Source organism: Ursus arctos, unplaced genomic scaffold (assembly GCF_023065955.2).
Source record: "Ursus arctos isolate Adak ecotype North America unplaced genomic scaffold, UrsArc2.0 scaffold_6, whole genome shotgun sequence".
Lineage (NCBI taxonomy): Eukaryota > Metazoa > Chordata > Mammalia > Carnivora > Ursidae > Ursus > Ursus arctos.
The window spans coordinates 53,121,342-53,148,544 of record NW_026623078.1 but is presented as its reverse complement, the minus strand read 5'-3'; the positions used below and the strand labels follow the sequence as shown (position 1 = coordinate 53,148,544).

The window sequence follows — 27,203 nt, the reverse complement described above, 5'->3', positions numbered from 1 at the left end:
TGGAGGACTGGAAATGTAAATGCAGTTCTCCAGAACAGAGCAGGTGTGGTGCATGTGATGGGAAGGATTCTGGCATTGTGAAGCCAGATGGAAAATAATATTATTAGACGAGAAAAGATAGAAGGGCAGGAGCCGCAGGCCTGTAACATGAAAGGGGAAGTCTGTTTGCTAGATGTGGTTCAGTGTAGCCCTATAGTCTGTATTTCTGTTCCCTCTTTCATTGCGCCCCTGGTTCCTGCTGCAGGATTGTGAGGTGTGGTAACACAATATGTGGAATGTGGTCCTGAGCTACAGATTCCTCTAATCAGGAGGAGTGGGTACAAATGATACAGCTTAGGCTGCTGAAAAGATGTATGTTTAACTTTTAAAATCTGGTTTATATTATTTCACAATTCAAAATACCAGGTATCAGGAGGAGGTTGTGATGATTCAGAAAGATAACTCCTCATGGTACTTAATGAGAGTCTCTTCCTGGAAAGTCCTTGTTAAAGGGAAATTATATCATGGTCATATAAGGACAGTTGTGTGTGTGTGTGTGTGTGTGTGTGTTTGGGACAAGAATGATTCTGTATCACTTAAAAGAACACAGGATGAGAAAAAAGCCATAGCAGAGTTAAATATTTGGATACGTTTTTTTCCAATGATCTGTGATCTGAGCTTGGTGTCCCGATAGACTGCTGATTTAGAATCTGTTTTTGTTTTAAAATGGCTTCACGTGAAAAAAGACACAAACAAAAAAGCAGACTCTTTAATATAGGGAAGAAATTTGTTCCCAGAGGGGAGGAGGATGGGGGGACGGGTGAAATAGGTGATGGGGATTAAGAGTACATGTATCATGATGAGCACTGAGTCATGGAGAGAATTTTACACCTGAAACTAATATAACATTTTCTGTCAATTATACTAGAATTTTTTTTTAAAGTTAATAAATAAATAAATGGTAGTCCATAAAAATAAAAACCTGTGGAGTCCGACGCTACCTCTAGTAGTTAGTGTCAGAATTGAATTTAACTGTAGGATACCCAGCAGGTGTCAGAGAATCGAAGAGTCTGAAAATTGGAGAACTGGTTGTTGATTCCCTACCACATTTTGGAATGGCAATAAAAAGGAACGCAGTATGGGTGCAGGCCACAGGATAAAGGAACCTTGAAAACATGCTGAGTGAAAGAAGCCGGTCACGAAAGACCGCGTGTTGCATGATTCCGTTTATAAGAATGATCCAGTGTAGGCAAACCAGAAAGACAGCAAGCAGACTGGTGGTTGTCTAAGGCTTGGGAAGGGGGTGGTGATTGGACGGGCTGCTGAAGGGTAGCTTTCTTTTTGGCGTGGTGAGCATGTTCTCAAAATAGGTTGTGGTAATAGCTGCAACACTGTGAATATATTAAAAAGAAAAACCCACTGACTTGTATATGTTGGGTGAAATGTGTGGTATGTGAATTACATCTTAATAAAACTAAAAAAAAAGAGAGAATGTGACACAAATGCAATCAAGGTGTTCACCTTTTTGGTGTTAGCTTTTTTTATTCAACATAATTCTCTAGAGATTGATCCAGATGCTTGTGTATATTGGTGCTTCAGTCCATTTTTACTGAGGAGTATTCAGTTGTATGGGTGTGCCACACTTTCCGTTGTTTTAATATCAATACTGAGAATGAGCTTCTTCTAAGGTACTTGCCAATCAATTGCTATTCTTTCTCCTCAGCATTCTTTTCATACCCTTGGCCCCATTTCCTACTTTCCTTTTTTAAATTAGTCTTTTGTCATGTATACTATGAATTCTTTTTCCCAACTTCACTTTGCTTATGAGGATTTTTGAAATAAAGTTTTTGACTTAAAATAATAAAATAAAAAAATAAAATAAAATAAAATAAAATAAAATAGCTTCAAATGCTTCCCTGTCACCTTAGGTGCTCCAGAGGCGAATGTGCTCGAAATAAGCACACACAGAAATAAGAGTTTGCACGTATGTGAGGGAGAATTCAGGGAGTGGACCCATTTCTCCCCGTGGGTTAAGATTGCACAAACATTTTGGAGGACTCTCTATGGAAGGGAAGATTTGTTGGGTCAAGCAGACATCATTTTATCATTTTAATTTCTAGAATCTGAAAGATTTCTCTTAGTCTCCTGGAATCCTCCCCCCCCTTTTTTTAAGATTTTTTTTTATTTATTTGAGAGAGAGAGAGAGAACATGAGCAGGGGCAGAGGGAGAGGAAGAGGGAGAAGCAGACTCCTCGCTGAGCACCTGCACCAAAGGCAGACACTTAGCCGATTGAACCACCCAGGCGCCCCTGGAATCCTCCTTTAAAATGCAAATAATTCAGACCTAGGCCGTTGTCACTTAATACCTACATTGTCAGCTAATGTTTCTGCTGGAATTAGTAGAAATGAGCTTGGGAGTAGGTGTCCTGTGATGGTTGGAGAGGGGTATTGCTTGGAGGAGGTCAGAGGGGGTCGGAACAAAGTGTTACAGGAGCTCTAGAAGGACTACATCAAGGACAAGCCTCAGGCCAATGCCTCCTTCATAATTTGGGGCTGTGCACAGGAGGACTGTCTGAAATGTGCAATGGTTGAAGACTTTTCTTTAATATTTCGATTTAACATCATTTTGCGCATTTTGCACAGGTGACTTGGGATACAAAACTCGTCACTTTCTCAGAGTATAAGAAAAGTAGAAGATTCCTTTTCAGACATGCCTCACAGTGAGAGGTTAACCCTCACTGCTGACTTTTTCCTCTTCTCCCAAACTGCAAGTCTTGAAAGGAAATGTTTTTCACAAGTCGTATTCTTTTTTTTTTTTTTAAGATTTTATTTATTTATTTGACAGAGAGAGAGAGCCAGTGAGAGAGGGAACACAAGCAGGGGGAGTGGAGAGGAAGAAGCAGGCTCCCAGCAGAGCAGGGAACCCAATGCCGGCCTTGATCCCAGGACTCTGGGATCACGCCCTGAGCCAAAGGCAGACTCTTAACGACTGAGCTACCCAGGTGCCCCACAAGTTGTATTCTTTAAAAACTAGGGTCACAATTGTAATTAAATAGCTATTGATGTAGTTAATGATTGCCCCTCAGGCTATGTCCTAAACCTCACAAGGGCAGAGCTGTGTCTTGTTCCGGCTGTGTCCTCCAGGTCCAGAGCCATGCCACTCACAGAGTAGGGGCTCAGTAAAGATTCTAGAACTACTGAACAAAGCTCTAATTAATGGCAAGGTGGTATGAGAGATAGAAACCTCTCATTTTAGGCAAAAAGCCTAAACTGATCTTAATAGCAAATGCATAAGGTCCTAGGAAACCACCACCCAATTCATAAAATACATTTTAGGAGGAGTGAGGAGGGAGTTGGCCTTCATGAGGCAGGAATTATTTCCAGTTCTGTGTCCTCGTAATAATTCCAGATTACGGGACCTGCGATGTCTCTTTTTGGACTTCTCTGTGCTGCCTGCATTTTGATCATTTCAGGATTTATTGGCCTGACCATTCAGGGAAAGGGAATGTGAAAAAAAATGACTCTCTGTACTTCTTGTTAGCAACTGTGTGTTGGGTACAGAAAAGTGAAACTAATAGCTGAAAGAATGCTGATGGGTTTTCTAGAGACTTATTTATCTTCCTATGAATAATTGAGAGCCATGCATAGTTATAAAATTATTAAAAATTGTCAAGAAAAACCCCATGACACTATCTACTTGGAAATGCCGTTGGGTGGAAATGTCCTGGATTGTTTCTTTGTTTTTTTGAGGGAGGGTGGTGGTGATGTTTTTAATATTAGCTCTCCAGTAGATAACTTTTGTAGCCCGGGGGGAGTTGGGGTCAAGAGTTAGAATGCAGGTGATAGGGGCAGAAGCTGAGTTCCAAAAGACTCAATGCCCCTCCCCTGCCCTTGGTGTTTCCCATTTAATCACTCAAGAGCCCTCAGCGTTGTATTTATGCATTTGAACTTGGAGGAATAACCTCCCACAGGTTTGAAGTTAACTTCCTTGGGGCTCTGCCTGTAGCTGGGCAGGGGCTTGAGTGGTCCCTGGAGCTGTTCACAGCCCCACCCCACCCACTATCCCTCTGTCCCTGCCCCCTCTTTTCCCAGGAGGTGGCAGGTAGCCTGCAGATGGGCTTCATCAGGAGGTGGTGCCTGTGTTTGGGGCAGTGGAAATACATGGCGGATATGAAACAATGCCGCACTGATTCATATCAGAACAAAGTAATGTGACTCTGCAGATTAGCAGATTGAAATCTGCTGCGACCTCTCAGCATTTCTATTTTGGGACTGGAGAGCATCTTTCCAACTGTTTCTTTCTTTTTTTTCCACTCCCCCTTCAGGCCCCAAAGCCCATTCCGCTTGTGAGCTTTTTCATTTTTCCAGGGCTGTGGAGTCCACTGCCTGTGGTTTCTTGATTGTTTGCTAGGCTGGGAAGAATTGTTGTATCTGATATTTTATCATAGGCTGGATTCAGTTGAAGAAATCTCAAGCTGAAGGAGGCCCAGGTTCTCTGTAAATGCTGGTTGAATGGGTGGGTGCATGAGCAGATGACGACACGCGTACAGAAAAACACCAAAGAATAAAGGATGAATTTCTATGAAGGGAATCATTCAGTCCTGGACACTTTGCAAGGGCCCTTCCCAGTGCCACTGATTAACTTTGCACGCTGGCTCAAACATTTGTGACGGAAAGGGTGTGTTCCTGTTTGGCAGGTAATTTTGTGCATATCATACCATCAGTACAGCAAAAAACTTGGCTTAGTTGTCAGAGACAGTGGCTAGCTGGCTAAGGAGATATATACATATATATATGTATTTTTCCCTTCTCTGTACCTCTGCTGGCTTGAGCAGTTGTGCAGGTGTTTGGCTGTTTACTAGGATGGGACAACTGAGAGAGATAAACTCAGAAGTTGTTGAATTACATTTCACAAGAAATGAAGTACAGATGCTTTCTGGTATTTCATGCAAGAGATAAAATATTTAGAAATTGTTTTTAATTTTGATATTTTGTTTCTAGGGAACACTTAAATTAAAAAAACTCTTTTCCTTTTATTTTGCTCTTAAGGGCCAACTTTGCTAACTTTGCTAAATTGAACTATTTTAGAATTAATCTCTTAAATGTGTCTATTTACTTGTACTGAGTGCTGTTGATTTAGCTTTTCCTTTAATTGGTTAGTTGCAGTATTTTTTTTTTAAAGGTTTTATTTATTTGAGAGAGCGTGCTCACACTCAAGCAGGGGGAGGGGCAGAGGGGGAGGGAGAAGCAGGCTCCCTGCGAGCAGGGAGCCTGATGAGGGCCTCAATCCCAGGACCCTGAAATCATGACCTGAGCCGAAGGCAGATGCTTAACCAACTGAGCCACACAGGCACCCCTGCAGTATTTTTTTTTAAAGGTTTATTCATTTATTTGAGAGGCTGCACAGGGGGAGGGGCAGAAGGAGAGGGAGAGAGAGAATCCCAAGCAGGCTCCACACTCAGCACGGAGCCTGATGTGGGGTTCGATCTCACAACCCCAAGATCATGACCTAAACAGAAACAAGAGTCCGACACTTAAGTGACTGAGCCACCCAGGTGCCCCTTGGTTAGTTGCAGTATTAATGACAGTAAGTGATGTTGAAGTTTCTGTTTTAATTCCCATCAAGCCACAATTTATGAAAAGCCTTTCCTTCTCAAAATCATCATCATCATCATCATCTTATAGAAGTACAGTATCTGTATCTTCTTCCATTTGTCTATTTTTAGGTATAAAATTAAAAATAATAAATATTCTCATGTCATCCAAAAATAAGTTGTTCCAAGAGTAACTTCAGCTTTGGCTTAATGTGTGTTACATTTCATTAAGTGTCTCTCAGTGGACTTGGTTAATAGCTGTAATTTATGAATATAAAACTGGGTAGGCATCTGAGGTATTCGGGATACAATATGTTTATAATGCACGTGTAATGTTTTTCCTTCAGTTTTTCTCGAGTCCCTTTGTAGCAGGTGTTGGAAGGAATAGGAGTGAAACATGTCCATCTTGAGCCATTTAATTGGCACCTGCTATAGCAGGTGGTATGGAGAATAAAGGCAGGGTCTCCACTCTTCAGGTGTTGAAGTGAACTTGAACTGGCATATTTTTGTCATAACAGTGCAGTATAGTAGCCAAGAGCAGGGACTCTGTGGCCAGATAGCCTGTTTTTGAATCCTTACTCTCCTACTTTCTACCTGGGTGAATTTGGGCAAGTAACCTAACATCTCTAGACTGTTTCCTAATTTGTAAAATTAGGATGATGATAGTGACTACCTTCTAGGGCTGTTATAAGATTGGATGTTAATACACATAGATTCTTCAAACAGAGCCTGGCACAGGGTAGATGCTGTATCAATATTTGCGATGATGATGATGATGATGATGATGATGATGATGATGATGATGGTAGTGGTGATCCAGAAGTGCCTATGTATATTCTGGGATTGAATGAGTAATTGATTTCAGTCATCCTGCAAAATGAACAAGTTCATCGAGCAGGTACTACATGCAGACTCTGTGATTGACCCTCATGTTTTGAAAGTCAGTGAGATTTATTCCCTATCCCAAAGGGGCTGTCTGTCTGTGGAATGGTGTTTGTTTTTGACCTGTATCAGTTGTAGAAGTGGAGAGGGCTCCACAAGGGAGGAAGGGAGGGAACAATGTTCAAACAAAGAATGAAAGAATATAAAGTGATTCAGCAGGTATTAGTTGCATTTGGAAGACTTGAACCTAGTTGTGCCAGGGAGGTGTGGCAAACTATCCATTGGTTCTTCTTCAGCTTTCTTTGCCCCAGTGCACCCATTTGAGGGGTCTGGGAATGGGTTAGAGGAGCATAAATCTGTTTGACGCAAGTATCCAGTGACCCTTGCCCTGAGCCCTGACAATGTGGGCAAGTGACCTTTGTCAGTGCTCTCTTCTGTTGGTGGGAGTTCCTAGAGCTCTGGGCTGGAAGACGGAAGAGGAAGAGTTAATCCCAGGGCTGCAGCAGCTGAATATACAGCATAAACAGCATTTGGGGATGAGATCACTTCTGTTTTGGGAACCTAAAGGCAAACACAGTTGCATTTGTTCGTGTAATCATTGCCTTGTTTGAAATTGTTTATGTTTAGAAATTCATGTCAGAATATTTATCAGTTGGGGTACAGAAACCAACTCTGGTTACTTAAGCCAAAAAGGAATCCACCAGAAGGCTATCCTGCAGCTCCTGAAATTGAAGGAAAAGCATGAATGGTGTATAACTTGGCCTCAGAAAGGAGGTTGGGCAGTTTTGGGGTTCTGAATATTGGGCAACTAAGGGATAGACTTTTCAGGACTCACAACAGGATGAACCAGCTATAGTCATTTCCATCCGGACATTCTTTCCCTGGAGATTCAAATTCCTGGAAGAACAAGTTGGCTGGGTCATTTTGTCTATCCCATAACCAGAAGGCCCACCCAGACTGCAAGCAGGGGTAGAGGGTAGTTCTGGTGAATGCTGAGAAGGCAGACATTGACAGCTGTATGCCCGCGATGACGAAATGACGGTGTATTGTGCAGGCTTCCTTCTTTCTAATCTTTTTGGCTATTTAGTCTTAGATAGTCTATCAAGAATACTTTTGAGGGGCGCCTGGGTGGCACAGTGGTTAAGCGTCTCTCTTCGGCTCAGGGCGTGATCCCGGCGTTATGGGATCGAGCCCCACATCAGGCTCCTCCGCTATGAGCCTGCTTCTTCCTCTCCCACTCCCCCTGCTTGTGTTCCCTCTCTCACTGGCTGTCTCTATCTCTGTCGAATAAATAAATAAAATCTTAAAAAAAAAAAAGAATACTTTTGAGCTTTTAGAGCATGGCTTGGGGTTGTGGTGGACATTTTGGTGACTCTAAATAACAATGGAGAGGCGACAGATGGAGCTGTGGATCCCAGAACACGAGGGTGTGCTCAGAGTGGCTTTATAATGCACTGTGGATAGAAAGTGGTAGATTGGAGAGGGTGGGCTTTCTCGGTGTTTCTCTACCTGAGGTCTTTGTTTCTCTGGGGGTTTCCCATGAGTGTTTAAAAATTTTGAGGTTTCATTTAAATAATAGTCTTAAACATATGGCCGTTTATCTACTTATTCTGAATCATGTGATGATACTTAACACAACAAGTATTAATCCTTCTCTTATTTTTGGTGCATTGGGTTTTCTGAAGCGTTGGCTCTGAATAGAAATTAATTAATTGTCATGGTCTAATGAGAAAAAATAAAAGCAGGCTTTATATAAAAATACTGTGTTTGCATCAAGTGCAGACCAAATGATATCACTGGGTGCTGTTTTTAGAAGAGAGAAAAGTGTTTGGGAAATGGGGTCTTCATATGGCATGTAGCAGGGTAGGCACGATGAATGCAAAGGAGACTGGACCGTAGAAGTCAGCACTGTAGTCAAATTGAAAGCAGCCATTTAGTTTCAACGAAACAACATAATCCTTTATATGCACTAATGGTATTTTGAATTTTATTGGCTTTGCAGTTTTGTCTGGGTTTAGTTCGTACATTTGCTTTAATAGAGTGCAAGGTATATATGTCATTTTATATTTCTATATATTTAAGTGAATTATAATAAAAATAACTGGCCAACTGTAGAGGTCCTTGAGGAATTTTGTTTTCTTTAAAATGAAAGGAAAACACCTAATTCAAGTTTTGGAAATGCTGGTCTATGGGAGACACTTGCTCCCTCTCCACTCTACCTCCATGGAAGGACCATACTTCCTCATCTCACGGATGCTGGGTGTGGCCATGTGACTTGCTTTGGCTGGTGGGATATTAGCAGACACAAAAGCAGAAGCTTGAAAGGAGCTTGTGGTTTGGCTTGGCCTCTTGGACTCCTTTCTCTCTCTCTGGGAGAAGATCATGGCTCAGGCGCTGGTGGACCCAAAGAGGATGACAGACATGGAGAGCTGACCAGAACCCAGCTGAAGCCAACCTAGATTAGCTAAACTCTAACCAACTGACAGACATGTGAGCAAGAAAGAAATGCTTATTATTGTACGATCTGTGGTTGTTTGCCACACAGCATGATTGTGGCAATAGCTGATTGATATGGTCTAGCATATTGATTAGTTAGCCACACTGCAGTGTGTAAGCTTGGATTTTACTGAGCACTTACTACGTGCCAGCCATCGTTGTAGGTGCTAGGGCTACAGCATCGAAAAGACACACCGAGTCTCAACCCTTAGCAAGTAATACATTCTAGTAGATGACCAGTAATTTCTGTTTGATACTTATGTATCTGATGAATGCTTTGTTTTTTCCCTTTTCCACATAGGCAAACTAACTTTCTCTGACATGTTTGGAAAGTGACAATTATCTGATAGATGTGATCTTGTCTACATATGGATTTTATATTGAACAAAACAGGAAATAACTTGACGACTGATGTTGCCACCATTATCATCAAAACTGTCTCCATTAAGGCATTTAAGGCTCTTGACTCATGTCTAGAAATGTCTAGAAAAGAATATAAAAATAGATGAAAAAAATAAGAACATCATCACTTTGTCTACCAATTTCGCTCTCGCTTGATTTTGCTTTATACAAAGTTTTGACTGGGCTCCTTAACTAAAAATAATCTCCCTGTGTACGTGAAATTTCACCAGGGTAGATGGCTGTGTGTGCACTTACATTTATGCACGTCTGAAAATTCTGCCGACTGTGGAGGTCGCTGGCGGCTGGTCTGGAATGAAAACATCATCCTGGGAAGGGAATTTGAATGTAACGTTGAATACATTTAAAAATAGTATTCAAATGACTGGAAAGTTCAGTTCTATGAATTCAGGACTATTGGGAATCAACAGCAAAAATTCACATTTCTTATTCACTCATGGAGAGTGGAGCTGAAATGCAGCTGTAAATATTCAATCCTCAGAGGCCTGAAAGTCGCAAGGCCCATTTCAGGTTTAACTCCCAGGAAGTAAGGCTTGCTTGCCCAGGTCAGTGCTGGATAGGTGAGAACAAAAAGCAGCCAGTTCGAAAAATAATTTATTGCAGTTCAGAATGCAGTGAAATTTGGACTCTTCTGCTTTGATGCCCAGGTCCCTTATGTCTAAGGCCTCAAATGTCAGTGATCTAGGGCTGGTGGGTACCCTACTGACCCAGTGATGAAGTACGTGGATGTCCATCAGAGCCCTAGAAGATCTTTGTCCACCCACCCTGGGGAGCCATTGGTGAGAAGTCTCAGAGAGACTCTGGCTTGCCCCTCTGTCCATTCTGCAGGTAACTGTGCTCTGGCTAGGCTCGACCACCCGTAATCTTTGGGATGATGTTCCTTGTTCTTTCTCAGAACCTCTGCTTTATCTCACTGTTTTCGTTTGTCTGTTTGTTTGCTTGGGGCGGGGAGAAAGCGGGGAGGAAGGAATTGCAAGTGTGTGGGGTGCCTTTTTGGGGGAGGAGTTTGACCATCTCGAGTCTGAAAGAGCACAGTCAATCTAAGCAGTGAGAAATGAGAATAGGTTACTATTGCCTTGTTTCCAGATGTAAATAATACTGCTAGGCCATGCAGAATTGGGAGGGAATTTTTAGCTATATTTTAGAAACAGTTCACCCACTTAGAAATGTTTTATTTCTATGTAAATGGTTCACCCATTTAGAAACGTTTGGTTTCTATATAAAGAAGTTAATATTTTCTTTCTGATTGAGTTAAGCCCAAAGCATTCAGGACACAGTTGCCCAATTATAATGTGATCTCATCACATCTGCTCTCTTGGCTGTTAGATTCCCTGGGTTGTCTGATAACCCACTGCTTCCCAGGGCCTGGATGCCATGGCTGGTCTGTTTTAATGATCAGCCTCTGGGCTCCAGTCAAGGGAGAGGTGTTGCAATGTCAGCGGGAGAGGATTAGTGCTGGGGAAACTGAAGCTGAAATGAGAGTTCCCTCTGTAAGAGAGATCTCGTGTGCTGGGGGAGGGGAGGAAGGAAATCATTTTACCTGACGCTTTGGCCAAGGGATACTGGCCAGTGCCTGGACGAAGTGAGGTCTCCTTTGACTGTCCAGAGAAGTCAGAGTGGTCAGAGCCAGAGGTCTGGGGTAAGCCTTGCCCTAGATCAGTGTTTCTTAAAGTGTGTTTTCTGGCTGGCATCTTCCAAATCACTGGGAATGTGTTAAACATGCAACTTCACAGCCCCCTTCCAGACCTGCTGAATCGGATGCTCTTAGGGTAGGACCCCAGACAACACATTGTAACAAGTCTTCCAGGAGACCCTGAATTGGCCAGCCGCACCCCAAAGGTGAAGTCAAGGGCACTAGGAACCCCAAATCTGTCACCCACGACTTGAGTTGGAGAGTGCAAAGCTCATCACAGAAAAGAGAATTTCCCCCTCCTACTCAGTAGTTAAATTTAGCAGGATGGTAATTTGTAAGAATTCATTAAATGCTCATTCATTTTCCCCCCTAAGTGTTACACTAGTGTAGCAGTGATTCATGGCAGATTATAAACTTAGAAAAATGGATGTTTAGATCATATTTTGGTATTTTACTAATAGTTTTACATTGTTATAGCCTGATTTCTTTTCATATTTGCCCTGACTTCTTTTAGAAGCCTGTGACCTCAGTTTTTTTAAACATTCACTCGTTCATTCGGATACCATGGAGTATCTGTTACATGCAAGATAGACCCAGCGTTTAGATGAAAACATATAGTCTCTGTCACCAAGGAAAGTAGTATGGGCAGATGATGGAGTTCTGTTTATAACAGTAATCACAGTATGCCCAACTGGGGTGAATATAAAGAGATTTGGGAACAAAGGGGATGGAGTGACCCACAGAACCTGATAGAAGAGTGGCCCTTAGGATGTCTTCATAGAGAAGGTGATATTTGAACAGAGACCTAAAGGAACAAAATGTTGACCAGGTAGTCAAGGCAGGGAAGAGTGTTTTAGGTGGCAAGAATACATATAGGACTGTATTTGCTATAATAAATTCCCACAAACTTGGTAGCTTAAACAATATGAACTTATTTATTATTCTGTGGATCCGAAGTCTAACATGGGTCTTAATGGGCTAAAATCAAGGTTGGCAGGGTGCATTTCTCTATGGAGGCTCTAGGGACAATGCATTTCTGTGCCTTTTCCAACTAAAAGAGGCTGCATTCCTTGGCTCGTGATCTTCCCCTGTCTTCAGTGCCAGCAACGGCAGATAGTGTCCTTCTCAAGCTGACATCTGTCTGATTGTCTGGACCCATGTGATCAGACTGCACCTACCTGACAAATCTAGGGTAATCTATCTACCTTAAGGTTGTTAACCTTATTACATCTGCAAAGTTCCTTTGCTACATGAGACAACATAGTTACATATTCTGAAGATTAGAGCATCTTCAGGGATCATTACTCTGCCACTGGGAAAGCATGGATGCCTGATAGTGTGCAGAATGTCTTAGAATGAATAAGAAAGCTCTGTATGGCTGTGCTATTGCCAGGAGTGAGAGAGGAGGTGCCGTGGAGGTGTGGTAATGTGTAGATGGCAAAATGGAACAGAGTTGTTCTTTGCAGAGGCCCAAGTTCTAAGAATCTAAGTTCTGGCTGACTTAATTCAGTTGACTATTTTAGAAAGATAATCCCTTTCTTTGTAGAGGAAACATGGATGTTGGCCACAGGGACAGGTAGGTAGAGAAATTCCATTTTTTCTTTTTCTAGTTTTTCTTACTTTTTTTATCTGTCTCACTCACTGATCCAGAAATTTAATGGGTAAGCCACTGTGAATCTCAGGAGTTTTGGTAAAATTATAAGGATTTGTTCCTCAGTAAAAACTAGCATTGCAGTGCTGTAGGTAAAAGAACAAAAAAGAAAGAAGAAGAAAGAAAGAAAGAAAGAAAGAAAGAAAGAAAGAAAGAAAGAAAGAAAAGAAAAGAAAGAAAAAAACCCTATATTCACAGTACCTGAAGGTTACAGTGTCCCTTAGCAGTGAAATAACAGTAAATCTTGCTCATCTCCCTTTCCAACCACATTGTTTGACCTTTGTCCTCATTCTTTTAGCTGCTTTCAAAGTTAAAGATGGCATATCATAAAGTGAGACCTTGCCGGCTGTTTTGAAGTCCCTAACAGTGAGGTCCCTAAGCTGGGAAATCATCTTTCTTAGTATGATCTAGAATGCATTTTTGAATGGTCATCAGCCAATATTTACTGAATATTTATCGTGAGCAATAATGGACTTTAAATTGGCCATAAACTATATATCTTCTGATCCAATCTCCGTCAAATGCTTTGTTATATTAAAAGTTCAGACTGTAAGAACTTGGTGATACCAAATGCTTCATGCTGCAAAACTACCCTGAATGTAAGTAGGTTATCACTGTTAAAAACTATTTTTCCCTTAGTACTTCACCACTGGGACGGAATAAGAGAGAAGAAAGTCAAGAGAGTGCACGTTAGATGGGTCTGAGAGCTAGATGTGGAGGGAGTAGAGTCAAAAGAAGTAATTTTAACTTAAGCTGAGAAAAATAGTAGATCAGGGTAAGATTTGACTTGAATTTAAATCCTACCTCATCAAGACAGAAATGTAAAATGAAAGAGTTATTTTAAGTAGTGGCTAGAGTTTGAAAATTTTAGCAATACATGTTTCTAACAGGGAAACCATAAACATAATCAAACTTACTTATACAAGATAACTTCTATTCTATATCTAGCTGTGTATTCTTGCAAACCTTCTTCAGTATACTTACAGATGTTGAGGTCATAGCGAAGGGATTCTATAAATAATGTCCTTCTCTTTTGCTTGAGTTCAGAACCAATAAAGAAACACAGGAGCCAGACAGATAAAAAATATTATATATAAATTATATATATAATCTCATATTTTATAGCATATATTAGATATTACGTTATATAATTATATATATATATATATATATATATATATAATGGTTTCATGTTTTGTTTCATCTTTAAAAAATGGTCTCTTGACTGGTCTTGACTGAGTATGTATTTATGTATGTGTGTGTGTGTGTGTGTGTGTATCTATAAAACCTATAAAACCACTCAGCCTCGTGTCTAAAGCCACATTCTTTAATCTAGGTTTAATCAGGCATTAAATGTGAGGCTAAGTGGGTTTGTGGATTCCTTCCCCTGAATCAGCCATAGGCAGTGCTCGAAGGAGGATGTGTGTACCTCAAAGGCAGAGACAAGAGGACTGGAGAAGGTATACTCTGTGGGCTTGCAGGTTTACGGAGAGGAGAGAGCACATGGGGCCATTGCTGCCCCGCTACCAACCAGATAATTCACTGCTTCTTTTGGCGCGAAAACCCATATTGCTGCTGTCTCAGGGCAGCCCCTGTCTTGCCTCATACCATTCATACAGCTGGACTTAGCACTTTGCATTCCCTTCAAAGAATCCACTTAGATTTTACTGAAGATTTCTTGATGAAGTTTGGGGATGGGGTGGGGAATTATCAGATAACATATAGGCGCCCCCCCCCCCCCCCCCCCCCCCCCCCCCCGCCTTAAAAAAATCCCCAGTAGACATTTCACCTAAGTCTCTGATTTTAGGTTATCAGTGACTGGATCTCTTCCCATTCTTTCTACCATTCATCCTCCCCTTCTAGATCTTTCTCTCCCTGTCTTCCCTTTTTCACATGCAAAGTGACTTTGCTTTATCTAACCTCCTGTAGTCTTGTAAGCTGTAACATTAAACCCTTCATTCACCCTACTCAGCAGACAACGGACCCTTTAGGGGTCAAGACTCATTGAAGGTTATTTAAAGGTATAAGGATTAATAAATACTTTTTCCATATATATATATATATGTATGTATGTATGACTGTGGGATATTCAGCTTCAAAGGAAAAAATAAGAACAAAGCTTCTAAAACTTAGTCTTCTCTTTTCATTTTGCTGTGATTTGGATAAAATTAACAAAGTAGTCACAAAATTCTGTAAACTGTAGAGTTGCTTGGCACCATCCGGTTTCATGTTTTGTTTCATCTTTAAAAAAATAGTTTCTGGAGTGAGTGGCAGACGCTCATAGGATTTTAGACTAGCTCATATATCACCCAGGCTGTGTCTCATGTCTCAAACAATCATTTCTCTCTCTGTCTTTTCTTATTTTAGGTGTAATCAGGAAGGAGGACTTCCGTGTAATAAGTTTTGGAAGAAGAAATTGATATACCACGGCTGACACATTGTATGAGGCAAGTTTTGTAAGGCTTTCCCACCTGTCAATGTTGTGAACCTTTTTCTTTCCTTTGGAGGCTGGGGAGATTCCTGTGACCTCTAAGGCCCTGAAGGGGTCAGGGCTCTTCTGTGCTGTTCTTTCTCTTGTTCTACAGATAGCAGATTACCATTCATTCATTTCAATATGTATTTCACTTGATTTGTTGCTTACGGATCACTGACTCCATGCAAGACACTATGCAAGGTGCTGGGGGTCCCATGTGATCAAGTTCTTGTCAATTCATAGCTGGCTGTTGCAAGTGCCTCCTAATGATCTGTCCACCTTCACTCCAGCCGTCTTCCAGACTATCCCCGCAGTGCAGCCAGTGATTCTTTTAAATCACAAGTATGATCTTGCTACCCCTGCAGTCCCACCCTGTGGCACTGCTCCCCTTGCTTTTAGGGGCAAGTTAAGCTCCTGAACATGGTCTGCAGCGTGACAATGCATGGTTGACTCCATCTACTTCTGCCAGCCTCCTCCCCCTCCAGGCACCTCACCCTAGGCTTCTGTGCTCCTGCCCGCTGGCCTCCTTTAGGTTTGCCTTCCTCCCTCCCTTCCTCTGGAGAACTTGGAGTGTGTGTTTGCTCTGCTGGAGGGCTCCACCTTCTCCCTTTTCCCCAGATAACCACTGTGGTTAACCCACTTCTGCCTCATTCGTAGAGGCCACCTCAAAGTCTTCTTTGCCCTTCCTGACTAGGTCAAATGCTTCTCAGAGTCCCTGGGTAGCACTTTGCAGTTGGAATTTTATATTTATTTGATGGATGCTTGTCTCCTCCACTAGACTGTAGGTTGTCCAAGGGTGGAGTCTTGTCTGTTTGGGTTGGTCATTATATTTCCATTGCCCAGCAATAAACGTTTGTCAAATAGATGCATGAACAGAGACAGGTTCTCGCCTTCTGGCAATTTACAGTTTAGTGGGAGGAAGATGGACTCTTAAGCAGAAAATCAAAATACGGTGTGGTAAGGACTGTGTGTAATGGAGGAAATACAGAGTGCTATGGGAATAATCTGGGGACATTGTGGCAGGGCTCCGATCCCAGACTCAGGGATGGTAAGGAGGAAGTGGGAGCAGTACACATTGCTGTGGTTCAAAAACACTGGCTCTGGACTCAGGCACAACTATGTTCAAATCCTGATTTTTACCCCTTCTTAGTTGGGTAGCCCATGAGAAGGTCACTTAACTTCTTTGTATCTCAGTGTCATTTTCTGTAAAATGGATTCAATGATAAAACATACTGAAGTCTGAAGCCTTCTTCTACCTGGGATGCTGTATTAGGTATTTATTATCATGTAACAAATTCCCCCCAAAGAATCTTAATACAGTAAACATTTGCTATCTCACGGTTTCTTGAAGTCAGGAATCCAGGAGTGGCTTAGCTGGGTTCTGGTTCAGGGTCCTTCATGAGGTTGCAGTTACGCTCTTGGCTGGGCCTAAAGTCTTGACTGCAGGACTGTAGGATCTTCTTCCAAGTTCACTTACACAGCTATTGGCAGCAGGCTTCCTTCCTTTCCTTGACTGAGGAGCCTCTCCATAGGGCTGCTCATGAAATGGCTTCCTCCAGAATGAGTGATCCAAGAGGACAGAGCCCCAGATGAAAGCTGTAGTCCTTTATAATCTAATCTCAGAAGGGATATCCCATCACTTCTGTCATATCTTAGTGGTCACAGAGACAAATGGTGACCAACCCTGTATAATGTGGGAGAGAATGACACAAAGGTGTGAATACTAGGAGATGGGGGCTGTCTTGGATGCCGGTTACCTAGGTGGTCAGATCTCAAGGGCACCTGGGCTTGGTCTTTGATTTCACATCCTGAGGTTACTCTGAAGTGTGAGTGGTCAGACATAAGCTCACTGGTGGCTATTTTCAAGGCAGGGTACACTTATACACTAGATAGTGTTCATTTGGAGTCTGTACCCAGCTGCACCAGATCAGCAGAGCATAGTGAACATTGTCACAAAGATATAAAGACCTCTTTTAGGAAACTAGGGTGAGGTGGAGAAACTGGAGGGACCAGGTGGGATCCTCATTTCTGTCTGGTGGTATCAAGGGCAGGAGGGTACCTTCATGGGTCTTTGGTGGTCACACGGCATGCTTCTGAGACCCCAGCTCTGCAAACCACCTTCATGCATTAAGTACTATGTTCTTTCCTTTACCACAGGTGACTGTATCTTCTGCCTGTGGGTGATAGTAACTCTGTGAGTTTTATTTCTGCCAACCCCATGACAGCTTCTTGCCACCTCAGAAGCTTGTTGTGAGAAGTCAGTGAGGCAATTTGTAGAAGGGACTTGGCACACTACAGAGCATGTGCAAAGGCCCAGAGGCAAGGGGGAGCAGGGAGGGATAGAGGAGTTAAAGGGTTCCTGCTGTGTCTGTACCATGGGATGCCCACAAATGAGGCCAAAGGAGTAAGCAGGGCAGATTACCAGAGATCTGCAGGTCATGTCATGATTTTTCACTTGATTCCAAGGGTTGTGGGGAGTCTTTGAAGGATAGTTGTCAGGGCTCTTAGTGAATGACTACAGCCACACTCTATTTTCTTCTCAATAAATTCAGAGTTTGTGTCTCAAAAATAAGTACTTGCACTGATGGCTCCATAGCCCTTGGTATTGTGTCCAAGCATGAATAGTCAGTGATGTAAACCTTATCTTTACCTAATGTTTAAGAAATATGGGGCGCCTGGGTGGCTCAGTCGTTAAGCATCTGCCTTCGGCTCAGGGCGTGATCCCGGGGTCCTGGGATCGAGCCCCACATCAGGCTTGCTGCTCTACTGGGAGCCTGCTTCTTCCTCTCCCACTCCCCCTGCTTGTGTTCCCTTTCTCGCTGGCTCTCTCTCTCTCTCTGTCAAATAAATAAATAAAACCTTAAAAAAAAAAAAAAAAAAAGAAAGAATGTTGCTCCATGAGAGTCACATTGATCTTGTTGACCAAGGTATGCACCGCCCTTTACCAAGTGCCTGGTACACAGTAGGTGTGTAATATTAGGCTTTTTTCTTTAAAGAGTCTTTAAGTCTCACCAGCCAGGTGGGACAAGAGAACAGGTCTTTGGTACGATAGAGATGGAGGGTAAGGGAATCGTAGCTTCTTTGTGGTTTCTCTCAGCCCAGGAGTCTGCAGTCAAGATGGAGGACTCTAGCCCATGAAATGATATGACTTCCTCACAATGACCAACCAGCCCTGCATAGAGACTCTGGGATTGTTTATTCGATTGTTCACTCACTCATCCACACTTACTGCACTTACTGATGGTGAAGTGTAGGTGTGCAAGCTCTGTGATGAGTTTTGTCTCTTTGGTTTGGTACGAAATCCTCCTGGGGTGTGTATGTGTATTATTCCCATTTCACAGATCTCAAAGCTGGCACTTAGAGAAGGTGACTTCCTCAAGGTCATGTAGCTACTAAGGGAGCAGCCTTAGAGTTCTGATTCAGGATTATTTCACCCAAAGCTTGTGCTCTTCAAACAAACAAACAAACAAACAAACAAACAAACACAAACACAAGCATAAGCCTTACTGTTCTTACTAGAGAAGTTGAACAAATTCTTTGTAGAAATTTTAGAAAATAAACAATACTATTAAATCTTCCCCCGTATTTAATGATATTACTTTTCCTTTTGGATAATTTCTATGAGGTGGAATTGCTTAGTTAAAAGGTGTGCAAAATTTTAAGGGTTTAAAAATATATCCGGGAGACTGACCTCCTCGAAGCATAGCAAATTATCTTCCAAAAATGTATATTCTTCACATTACCCTGGTCACAAAAGATAATTAAGGCTATACTGAAACTCACCTCTGAGTGTTTGCTGTGTGCCTACCATATGCTCCCTGTGCTGATTTTTAATGGCTGTATTTTGATTTACAACAATAGGAGGTAGAAAAAAAATGAGGCTCTAATAATTGTTTGGTGTTCACCAAGATCTACTAGGAAATAAAAAGAAAGCAATAAGAAAGCTGGAGGAGAAATTAGATTTTAGTTTACTTTTGTTCGGTCAGACATTCATTGTGACATTTCACACAATGGTGTGTTGTGTGCTTAAGAGAAAGATAGTGTAGTTCACACACCAGCTGACTGACTGATGATTGACCACTTCCCACTCTTCATTAATTTGGCGATAAAAGAATCAACCATCTGTGTCTGAGCAGAAAGGGGTGATTCTATCAGAAGGGCTCACGTGGTCCCACCATGAAGAGGGTAGAAGTGCCAGGGAGAAGGCAGGTGTTTTTTAGCAAGTCACTTAAAATGAAAACAATGAAATGTGTATTTTTATTATCCTTAATGATAGCTAATGTTTATCAGGTGCTTATTACATGCACACACTCTAAGGGCTTTCTTCTCTTTCTGTCCTTAATGTAGGCGCTTGGGGCACCTGGGTGGCTCGGTCGGTTAAGTGTCTGCCCTCAGCTCAGGTCATGATCCAAGGGTCCTGGGATCAAGCCCCACATTGGGCTCCCTGCTCAGCGGGGAGCCTGCTTTTCCATCTCTAACTCCACCCTGCTTGTGTTCCCTCTTTCACGGTCTCTCTCTGTCAAATAAATAAATAAAATCTTTAAAAAAAAATTAATGTAGCCTCTTCAGTCTGGGGTGTGGGTGGCTGGTAATCTGGGGGTGCAGTAGAGTCCAAATATGTTAGGTACAGTTCCATTGGCTTTTGTAGCTTATTGTGAATGGATGTGACTTAGGTCTGGCTTTCTTGAATGATTTGAGATGGTTTTGAAACTTTCACAGGAAGTGCAATCATTCTTAAGAAACTTGGAAATTATTTTTGTCAACTCAGCAGTGATTCCAGTGGGTCTGACTATGCAGTGCCATGTGGTTTTTCTTCTGGGTTTGGGTCACAGGATGAATGCACCTTTATCTTTACTAGACATAAGTCGATTGCACCCCACAGTGGTTGTACAGGTTACACTCATACTGGCAGTGTGGGAGAGCTCCTTTTGTCCGCATCTCAACAGTCGGTGAATAGTTTTTTGCCCATTCAGGGTTCTTTAGAGAAACAGAACCAGTAGGATGTCTGTGTGTATATATGTATATGCATATATATGTGTGTATATATATAAATAAATAAAAATAATAACAAATATATAAATAAATAAAAATAAAAATTAAAAAATATATGTATACACAGAGAGAGAGAGAGATATTTATTTTCAGTAATTGGCTTATCTGATTGTAGAGGCTGGCAAGTTTGAAATTTGCATGGCAGGCTGGCATGCTGGAGACCCAGAGAAGAGTTGATGTGCAGCTAGAGTCCAAGGGCAGTCTGGAGGCAGCATTTTCTCTTTCTTGGAGGACCTCAATCTTTTTCTCTTAAGGCCTTCAACTGATTGGATGAGACCCATCCACATTATAGAGGGTAATCTATTGAGAGTCTGTTGATTGAAATGTTAATCTCATTCATTTTATTTATTTATTTATTTATTTATTTATTTATTTATTTATTTTACAGATTTTATTTATTTATTTGACAGAGAGCCAGCCAGCGAGAGAGGGAACACAAGCAGGGGGACTGGGAGAGGAAGAATCAGGCTACCAGCGAAGAAGCCTGATGTGGGGCTCGATCCCAGAACGCCAGGATCACGCCCTGAGCCAAAGGCAGACACTTAGTGACTGAGCCACCCAGGCGACCCAAAATGTTAATCTCATTTAAAAAATACTTTCATGGTAACATCTAGACTGGTGTTTCACCAAATATCTGGGTACCATGTTCTAGCCAAGTTGATGCATAAAATTAGCCATCACTGGACACTATCCAGTTTTTAAACATTCCTGTCCCTCAGATAATAGCTCACACATAGTAAACATGTTCAGTGAAAGTGTTTTGGAATGTATGTGAATCAATGGCTGAACGAAAGATGTGACTCCAGTAATGTCTTAGTTCTTTACTTGTGAGGGATGCCATGAGGGTCAGTGAGAAAAATCACAATTACCATGTTCTAATATCTTAGAAAGGAAGATGTTCCTGATGGACTTGGAAAGGATACAACTTGTATGTGAATAAGGAGTTAAACTTTTGTGAGTGGCTAGGTGGTTATATATATTTTACCTTAACTGGTGAATCTGCAGCTTTAAGAATGAGGGTCCTTAAAAAAATAGGCATCCACATGTCAGTAAAAGTAATCTATAAATACCTAGAGGAATGAGAAACCATTCACATCTTAAGAGATTACTGATTTGAGGTCAAAGGGAAATGATGCCTAACCTATCTGACGTATGTCAGTGTTGCCAGGTGGTTGACAGTGCTGACTTTGGGCCTAGACTGTCTGGGTTTGGATCGTGGCTCCACTGTTCACTAATTTTGTGCCCCATCATTCTCCCCACTCTAAAATGGGGATAACAATGATCAGCCCCTAGAGTTGCTGTAAGGATTGAATGAATTAATCCAGTGCTTAATCTAGTGCCTCGTGTACAGTAAGTGACCAAGCAGTGTTACTCATTAGCACCTGTCTTCATATTTAACTTTTAATATGCTACTTTTAATAGCCAGTTAAGAATAGAGATAATATTTTAAAATATCCCAACTTTAAGTATTTAAAATATTTAATATTAGTATTTTTTAAAGATTTGTTTATTTGTTTTAGAAAGAGAGGAGATTGAAGGCAAGTGGGGGGAGGGGCAGAAGGCGAGAAACCTCGAGCAGACTCCCTACTGAGAGTGGAGCCTGATGCAGGGCTTGATCCCAGGACCCTGAGATCATGACCTGAGCTGAGATCAAGAGTCAGCTGCTTAACTGACTGAGCCACCCCGGTGCTCCCATATTTAATATCAGTACTTAAATATTTAACATTTTAAACTTTCCCAATTTTTGAGAAGATGTATTAAATTAGATTTTAAACAAATCAAGATTTTTTTCATTAGGTTTGAATTTCGTAGCACATGTAAAATGAGATTATAACATATATGGTAACTTTTTAAACGCAGGTGCTAAATATATCTAGGGCATAGGGTTCTTTATATTTGTAAATTGGAAGCTTGTCTTCTTATAGGATTCCACAGGTCATTGCAATAGAAGCATCTGGTTCCGGTTTGTATTGTGACTGTCTAATGTTTTGAGATTTCTTCTGAGGCAAACTGTGACCTGTGGGCTAAATTTGACTCAGTGCTTATTTTTGTATGGCCCTCAAGGTAAGAATGGTTTTTACATTTTTAAATGACTGAAAAAAACAAAAACAAAAACAAAAGAAAGGTATTATTTCACAACATAGGAAAATTACATGAAATTCACATTTCAGTGTCCATAAATAAAGTTTTATGGGAACACAGCCACGCTGATTCCTTTGTGTCCTTGTTTATGGCTGCTTTCATGTTATAGCTGCAGAGCTGAGTAGTTGTGACAGAGACTATATGGCCTGCAAAGCCTAAACCATTTACAGGAGATGGTTGCCGACATCTGTTCCGTTCTAAATGTGGTAAAACAAAGAAGTGAGATTCAGCTTTGTCCATTTTGGAAAGTGTAAGCAGGTGAGGTTGGAGACAGAAGCGTTTAAGTAAAAAAGAGTTCCTGGATTATGTGTGGCTTTAACTCCCTCAAGTCCTCCTCACCTTGTGAGATAATGCATGTGAAAACCCTCAGAAGTGCTGTGTGAGGGAAAGCTAAATGCCTTCACAGTTGATATCAAAAGGTTGTCATAGCAGGTGGGCTTGCTCCTTAAGGCAGTCAAGAAGGAGCCTATGAATAAAGGTCTGTAATCTGTAATTTTTTAGGCCAAATGTATTAGATAAAAAGGACATAACCCAGTGGGAGTGTTTTCCCTTTTCTTTTCTGATATTCTTAGGCTGTAATCTTCTCAACTGCTTCATCAGGATTTATCTGCTGTAATTACTGAGATCTGTGGTACATGTTATCAACCTGTCAGAAGAACCAAGAAATCCTTTCCTTAAAAATTAAAAAAAAAATTATCTTAAGCTGCCAACCATAAAATGCTTAAAAAAATAGTTCTTTGTATAACTACATAAAGCACTTCTGAGAGATTCTTCCTGTTTACCTTGCTACTGATAAAAATCCAAAGAACATTAAATTCAGTTTCATTCTAGATAGGAAAATTCTGATGGGTAGAATTCCTTCCAGCAAGTTTAGAAATGTTCATTCTTCTGCCCATGTGAAGACCTAGTTTGCTTAAATTTTTGTTGAAGTTCCTTTTTCAAAATATCTCCTCATTATTGTTCAGAATGAACACCCTAGAGAAATGATATCTTCCAGGGGTCTCATGTTTAAAAAATATTGAGATAATGGAACATTGTGCTAACCTGATAAACTGTGGTTTGGAGTCTGAGTGGCACACCGTCGTTTTCAGCTTCTGCATTTGGATGGCTTGGTTATTGGGCCAAGACTGTTCAAGGCCTCATTGAGATGGTTCCATTAGTTCTTCCCATTGTCTTATCCCTATTGACCTTTGGAGTACAGTGCTGTTGAGTAAAATTGTTAACCCTGATGTCAACGTAGCACTCAGCAGCATTTGGAAAAGCTACTGCAGTTGAGTTACAATACCTAATTGACAGAAGGAAGAAGAGAATTGTGGAATAGAGAGGACGTTTTTCTGTGTTTGAAACAATGAAAAAAGTGAGCATAAGTTCTTAAAACTCAACAATAAGAAAACAAACAATTAAAAATGGGTAAAAGATCTAACAGTCACTTCACCAAAGAAGATACACAGATGGCAAATAAGCATATGAAGGTATGTGCAACACCATATGTCACAGGAATTGCAAATTAACACAACAATGAGATACCATTATACACCGAAAATTCAAAACACTGACAACACTAAATGCTGGCAAAGATATGGAGCAACAGGAATTCTCATTCATTGCTTGTGGGAATGCAAAATGGTACAACCATTTTGGAAGGTAGCTTGGCAAGTTCTTACAAAACTAAACATACTCTTGCCATATAATCCAGCAATCACATTCCTTGGTATATACCCAAATGATGTGAAAACATGTTCACACAAAAACCTGCAAGTGAATGTTTATAGCAGCTTTATGTATAATTGTCCGAACTTGGAAGCAACCAAGCTGACCTTCAATAGCTCAATAAATAAGCTGTGGTATACCCTTTCAATGGAATATTATTCAGTGAAAAAAAGAAATGAACTATGAAGCCAGAAAAACATCAGAGGAGCCTTCAATGCATATTGCTAATGAACAAAGCCAATCTGTAAAGGCTACATGTTATATGATCCCAACTATATGATGTTCTGGAAGAGGCCAGAGTATAGAGACAGTAAAAAAGATCAGTGGTTGCCAAGGGTTAGGGGAGAGGAAGGTAGAGCACAGGAATTTTCAGGGCAGTGAAAGTATTCTGTATGATACTATAATGGTGGCTACATTATATATTTGTCAGAACCCATAGAATGTATAATATAAAGACTAAATCTAGTGTTAATCATATATTTTAGTTAAAAGTAATTCATCAATATTGATGCATCAATTGTAACAAATGTATGCCACTGATGTAAGATGTTAATAGTAGCAGAAACTGTGGGGTGGGGGAGGGAGTATATATGGGAACTCTGTACCTAAAATGGCTCTAAAAATGAAGTCTATTAATTAAAACAAATAAACGGGATAATAGCAACATCTAGGTTCTTAATCTATTTCCATTCTTGTTAACATTCATTAGTTTTTGAAACGCTCAGCCCCATTTATAAGAGAACAGCAATTCACCCACTGTTTCATAATTAATTAGAATGTATAATTTCCACTGTTGCTCACATTGTACTGAAATATATTTTGAGTGGAATGAATAAGAACAGGATGGAAGAATGAATGGAGAAGACTGGTGAATCCCATTTTACTTAGAACAAAAGAAGACTTTTGTTGCTTTGTAAGTGTTCTGAGGGCTGGGGTGATGTCTTAGCAAAGATCGGAAAGGTTTTTGAATTTCTATTTCTTCAAGTTTCCAATTCAGAGCCAATTGTGGCGTAACCAAAGAGAAGCGAGGATAAGGAATGTTCAACCAGTTGACTAGTGAGCCAATATTTGTTGAATGCTGCTGTGTGCTAGGCCTAGATACATGGGTATTCAATATAGACATGATCTTTCCATTCAAGAGCTAACAGTGTAGTTACTTTGTTCATGAGATCTGGGGTCGACAATTGGATTTTGATTCTAGCTTTGACAATTTGAGATTTTGGGCATAAGATTTAGTGCAGGGCTCTCCATCTGTAAAGTAGAGCTAAAGATCATCCCTGCTATTGATGGATCTGTGAGGCTTAAATTAAAGCATATAAAGCAGCTCACACATTGTATGCATACAAATTAGAAAAATGTTTCCTTTTATCTCTCTATGGAATTGGAGGTACATTAAGGATGTCAAAGGCTTTGTACCCCTTTATCCTCTTTAACCTAACTTTCCCTCCACCACCAGCTCAAGGGAGCATAGTGAGGACAAAGCTCAGTAAGAGGCAGCTGTGTGCTGAAGGGTAAGAGGCAACTAAGTCCTTTAACGGTCTGACCTGATAAAGACGAATTGCCTCTCCTTAGAAAATCCCCTTAAAAAGTAAATGTTCCAAAGCAGAATGTGTGCGTGTGTATGTGTGTGCATGCACGCGTGTTTGATTATTTCTCCTCTTCAAATAGGGAGAAGAAAGTACATGAGACAAAATCCACAAGCAAATTTAAAACACTTAATGAAATGTCAGTCTATCTCTGTCTCTGTCTTTCTGTCTTTGTCTCTGTCTCTGTCTCTGTCTCTGTCTCTCTCTCACTCTCACACACACACGCACACACACACCCACTCAGCTCAATTGTAAGTAAATGGCAACAGATAGTTCTTCACTTATAAAGATTTCCCATGTTCGCATGAGAGAGCATACTTGTAGAGCCAAGTACCCATTTTTCCTGTCTGTTCTCCTGTGCTGAGAGTGGAGGGGGCCGCTAATCCCCCAGTCCAGTGTCTGAGTGGTCAGCAGTAACAATGGAGAGCAGAGCCCATTCAGAGGGGACCAAGCAGGGAAGCCACATCTGTGTTAGTGCTGGATGGGCAGAAGGACACTTACATGCACTCAAACGATGAGCTCCTGGGCTACAGGACTTCTCAGAGAATTGCCTTTACTGACTTACATTTCCTGCAATATTGTCTGCTTTTACGGAGGAGGAGAGGTGGGAATTGCTTGAGTATCCTGTATCTTTAATGAACACTGCACACCAGTTTGATTTCTTTGTCAAGAAAAAATCAAGGAACAACAGATTTTGTGTACATTTTTATTAATTAATTGTTTATTATTAAGTTACTAAATATTTGCTTTAGCTGGAAAGCTTTAGTTAATCCTCTCTCTCAGAAATTGGGTGCTTAAAAACCTTCTTACATTAATTTTTTTTCAAATGATCTCTGCTTTTTATGATTCTTAAATATCTTAAACACAGTTTAATCTATAAGTCCCCCCCCCCCCCGCCAAATCCTCTCAGAAGCAGGCAAAAATAAATCTCAAGTAAATGTAGAAATAGTGTCATATCCTCAAGTGGGCAGAGATTCTCCAAACCATAAACACAATTTGAATTCTAGTTTACCTCTTGATCTCAAACCTTTTATTTAAATCACAGAGACATTTGTTTTTAGAACTGGAAGAGTCCTCAGTCATAGAGTTTTTCTTTCTTCAGAGGCCAGTCTTGGGCACTAGGTGGAGGGGATTTTTTTTAAAGGATAGAGAAAAAGTCATTTATTCTCAAGTCTCACGTATAGCTCTTTTTTCTATCAATTGAAATGAAAGTCACACACACACATGGCTAGTGGATATTGTAAGAAGTTCCGCTCTGGGGGCAGACCGGGTTGGAACCTCAGCTCCATGCCTTACCAGCTATGTGATCTCATTTTCTTCAACCAAAACCACAAAGAATGATGATGGTACTTACCAGATAAAATTGTTGTGAGAAGCAGATTATATAATGTATATAAAAAGGGCTTAGGCTAATGGCTGGTCCCGATAAATACTCAGTAAATAGCTCCTTTGATTAGTAATTTATCATCAGGATCATTGTATATCCTATGATAAACACTCTAAATCTGCACTGATATATTAGCTACTAGCCACATGCAACTGTTTACATTTATAGTAATTAAAATAAAACCAAACTAAAAATTTA

General features: G+C 40.8%; 1 protein-coding gene across 9 annotated transcripts in view; it reads left to right on the top strand.

Moving 5' to 3' along the window:
- The window catches only part of NCALD (neurocalcin delta), a 390,461-nt gene that overhangs the window by 65,249 nt on the left and 298,009 nt on the right, over positions 1–27,203 (top strand). For all 9 annotated transcript variants that reach the window (XM_057308107.1, XM_048212708.2, XM_026495623.4 and 6 more), the window contains one exon: positions 15,023–15,102. The gene's annotated coding sequence lies outside the window, so the exon portion shown is untranslated. The remainder of the gene's footprint in view (positions 1–15,022; positions 15,103–27,203) is intronic.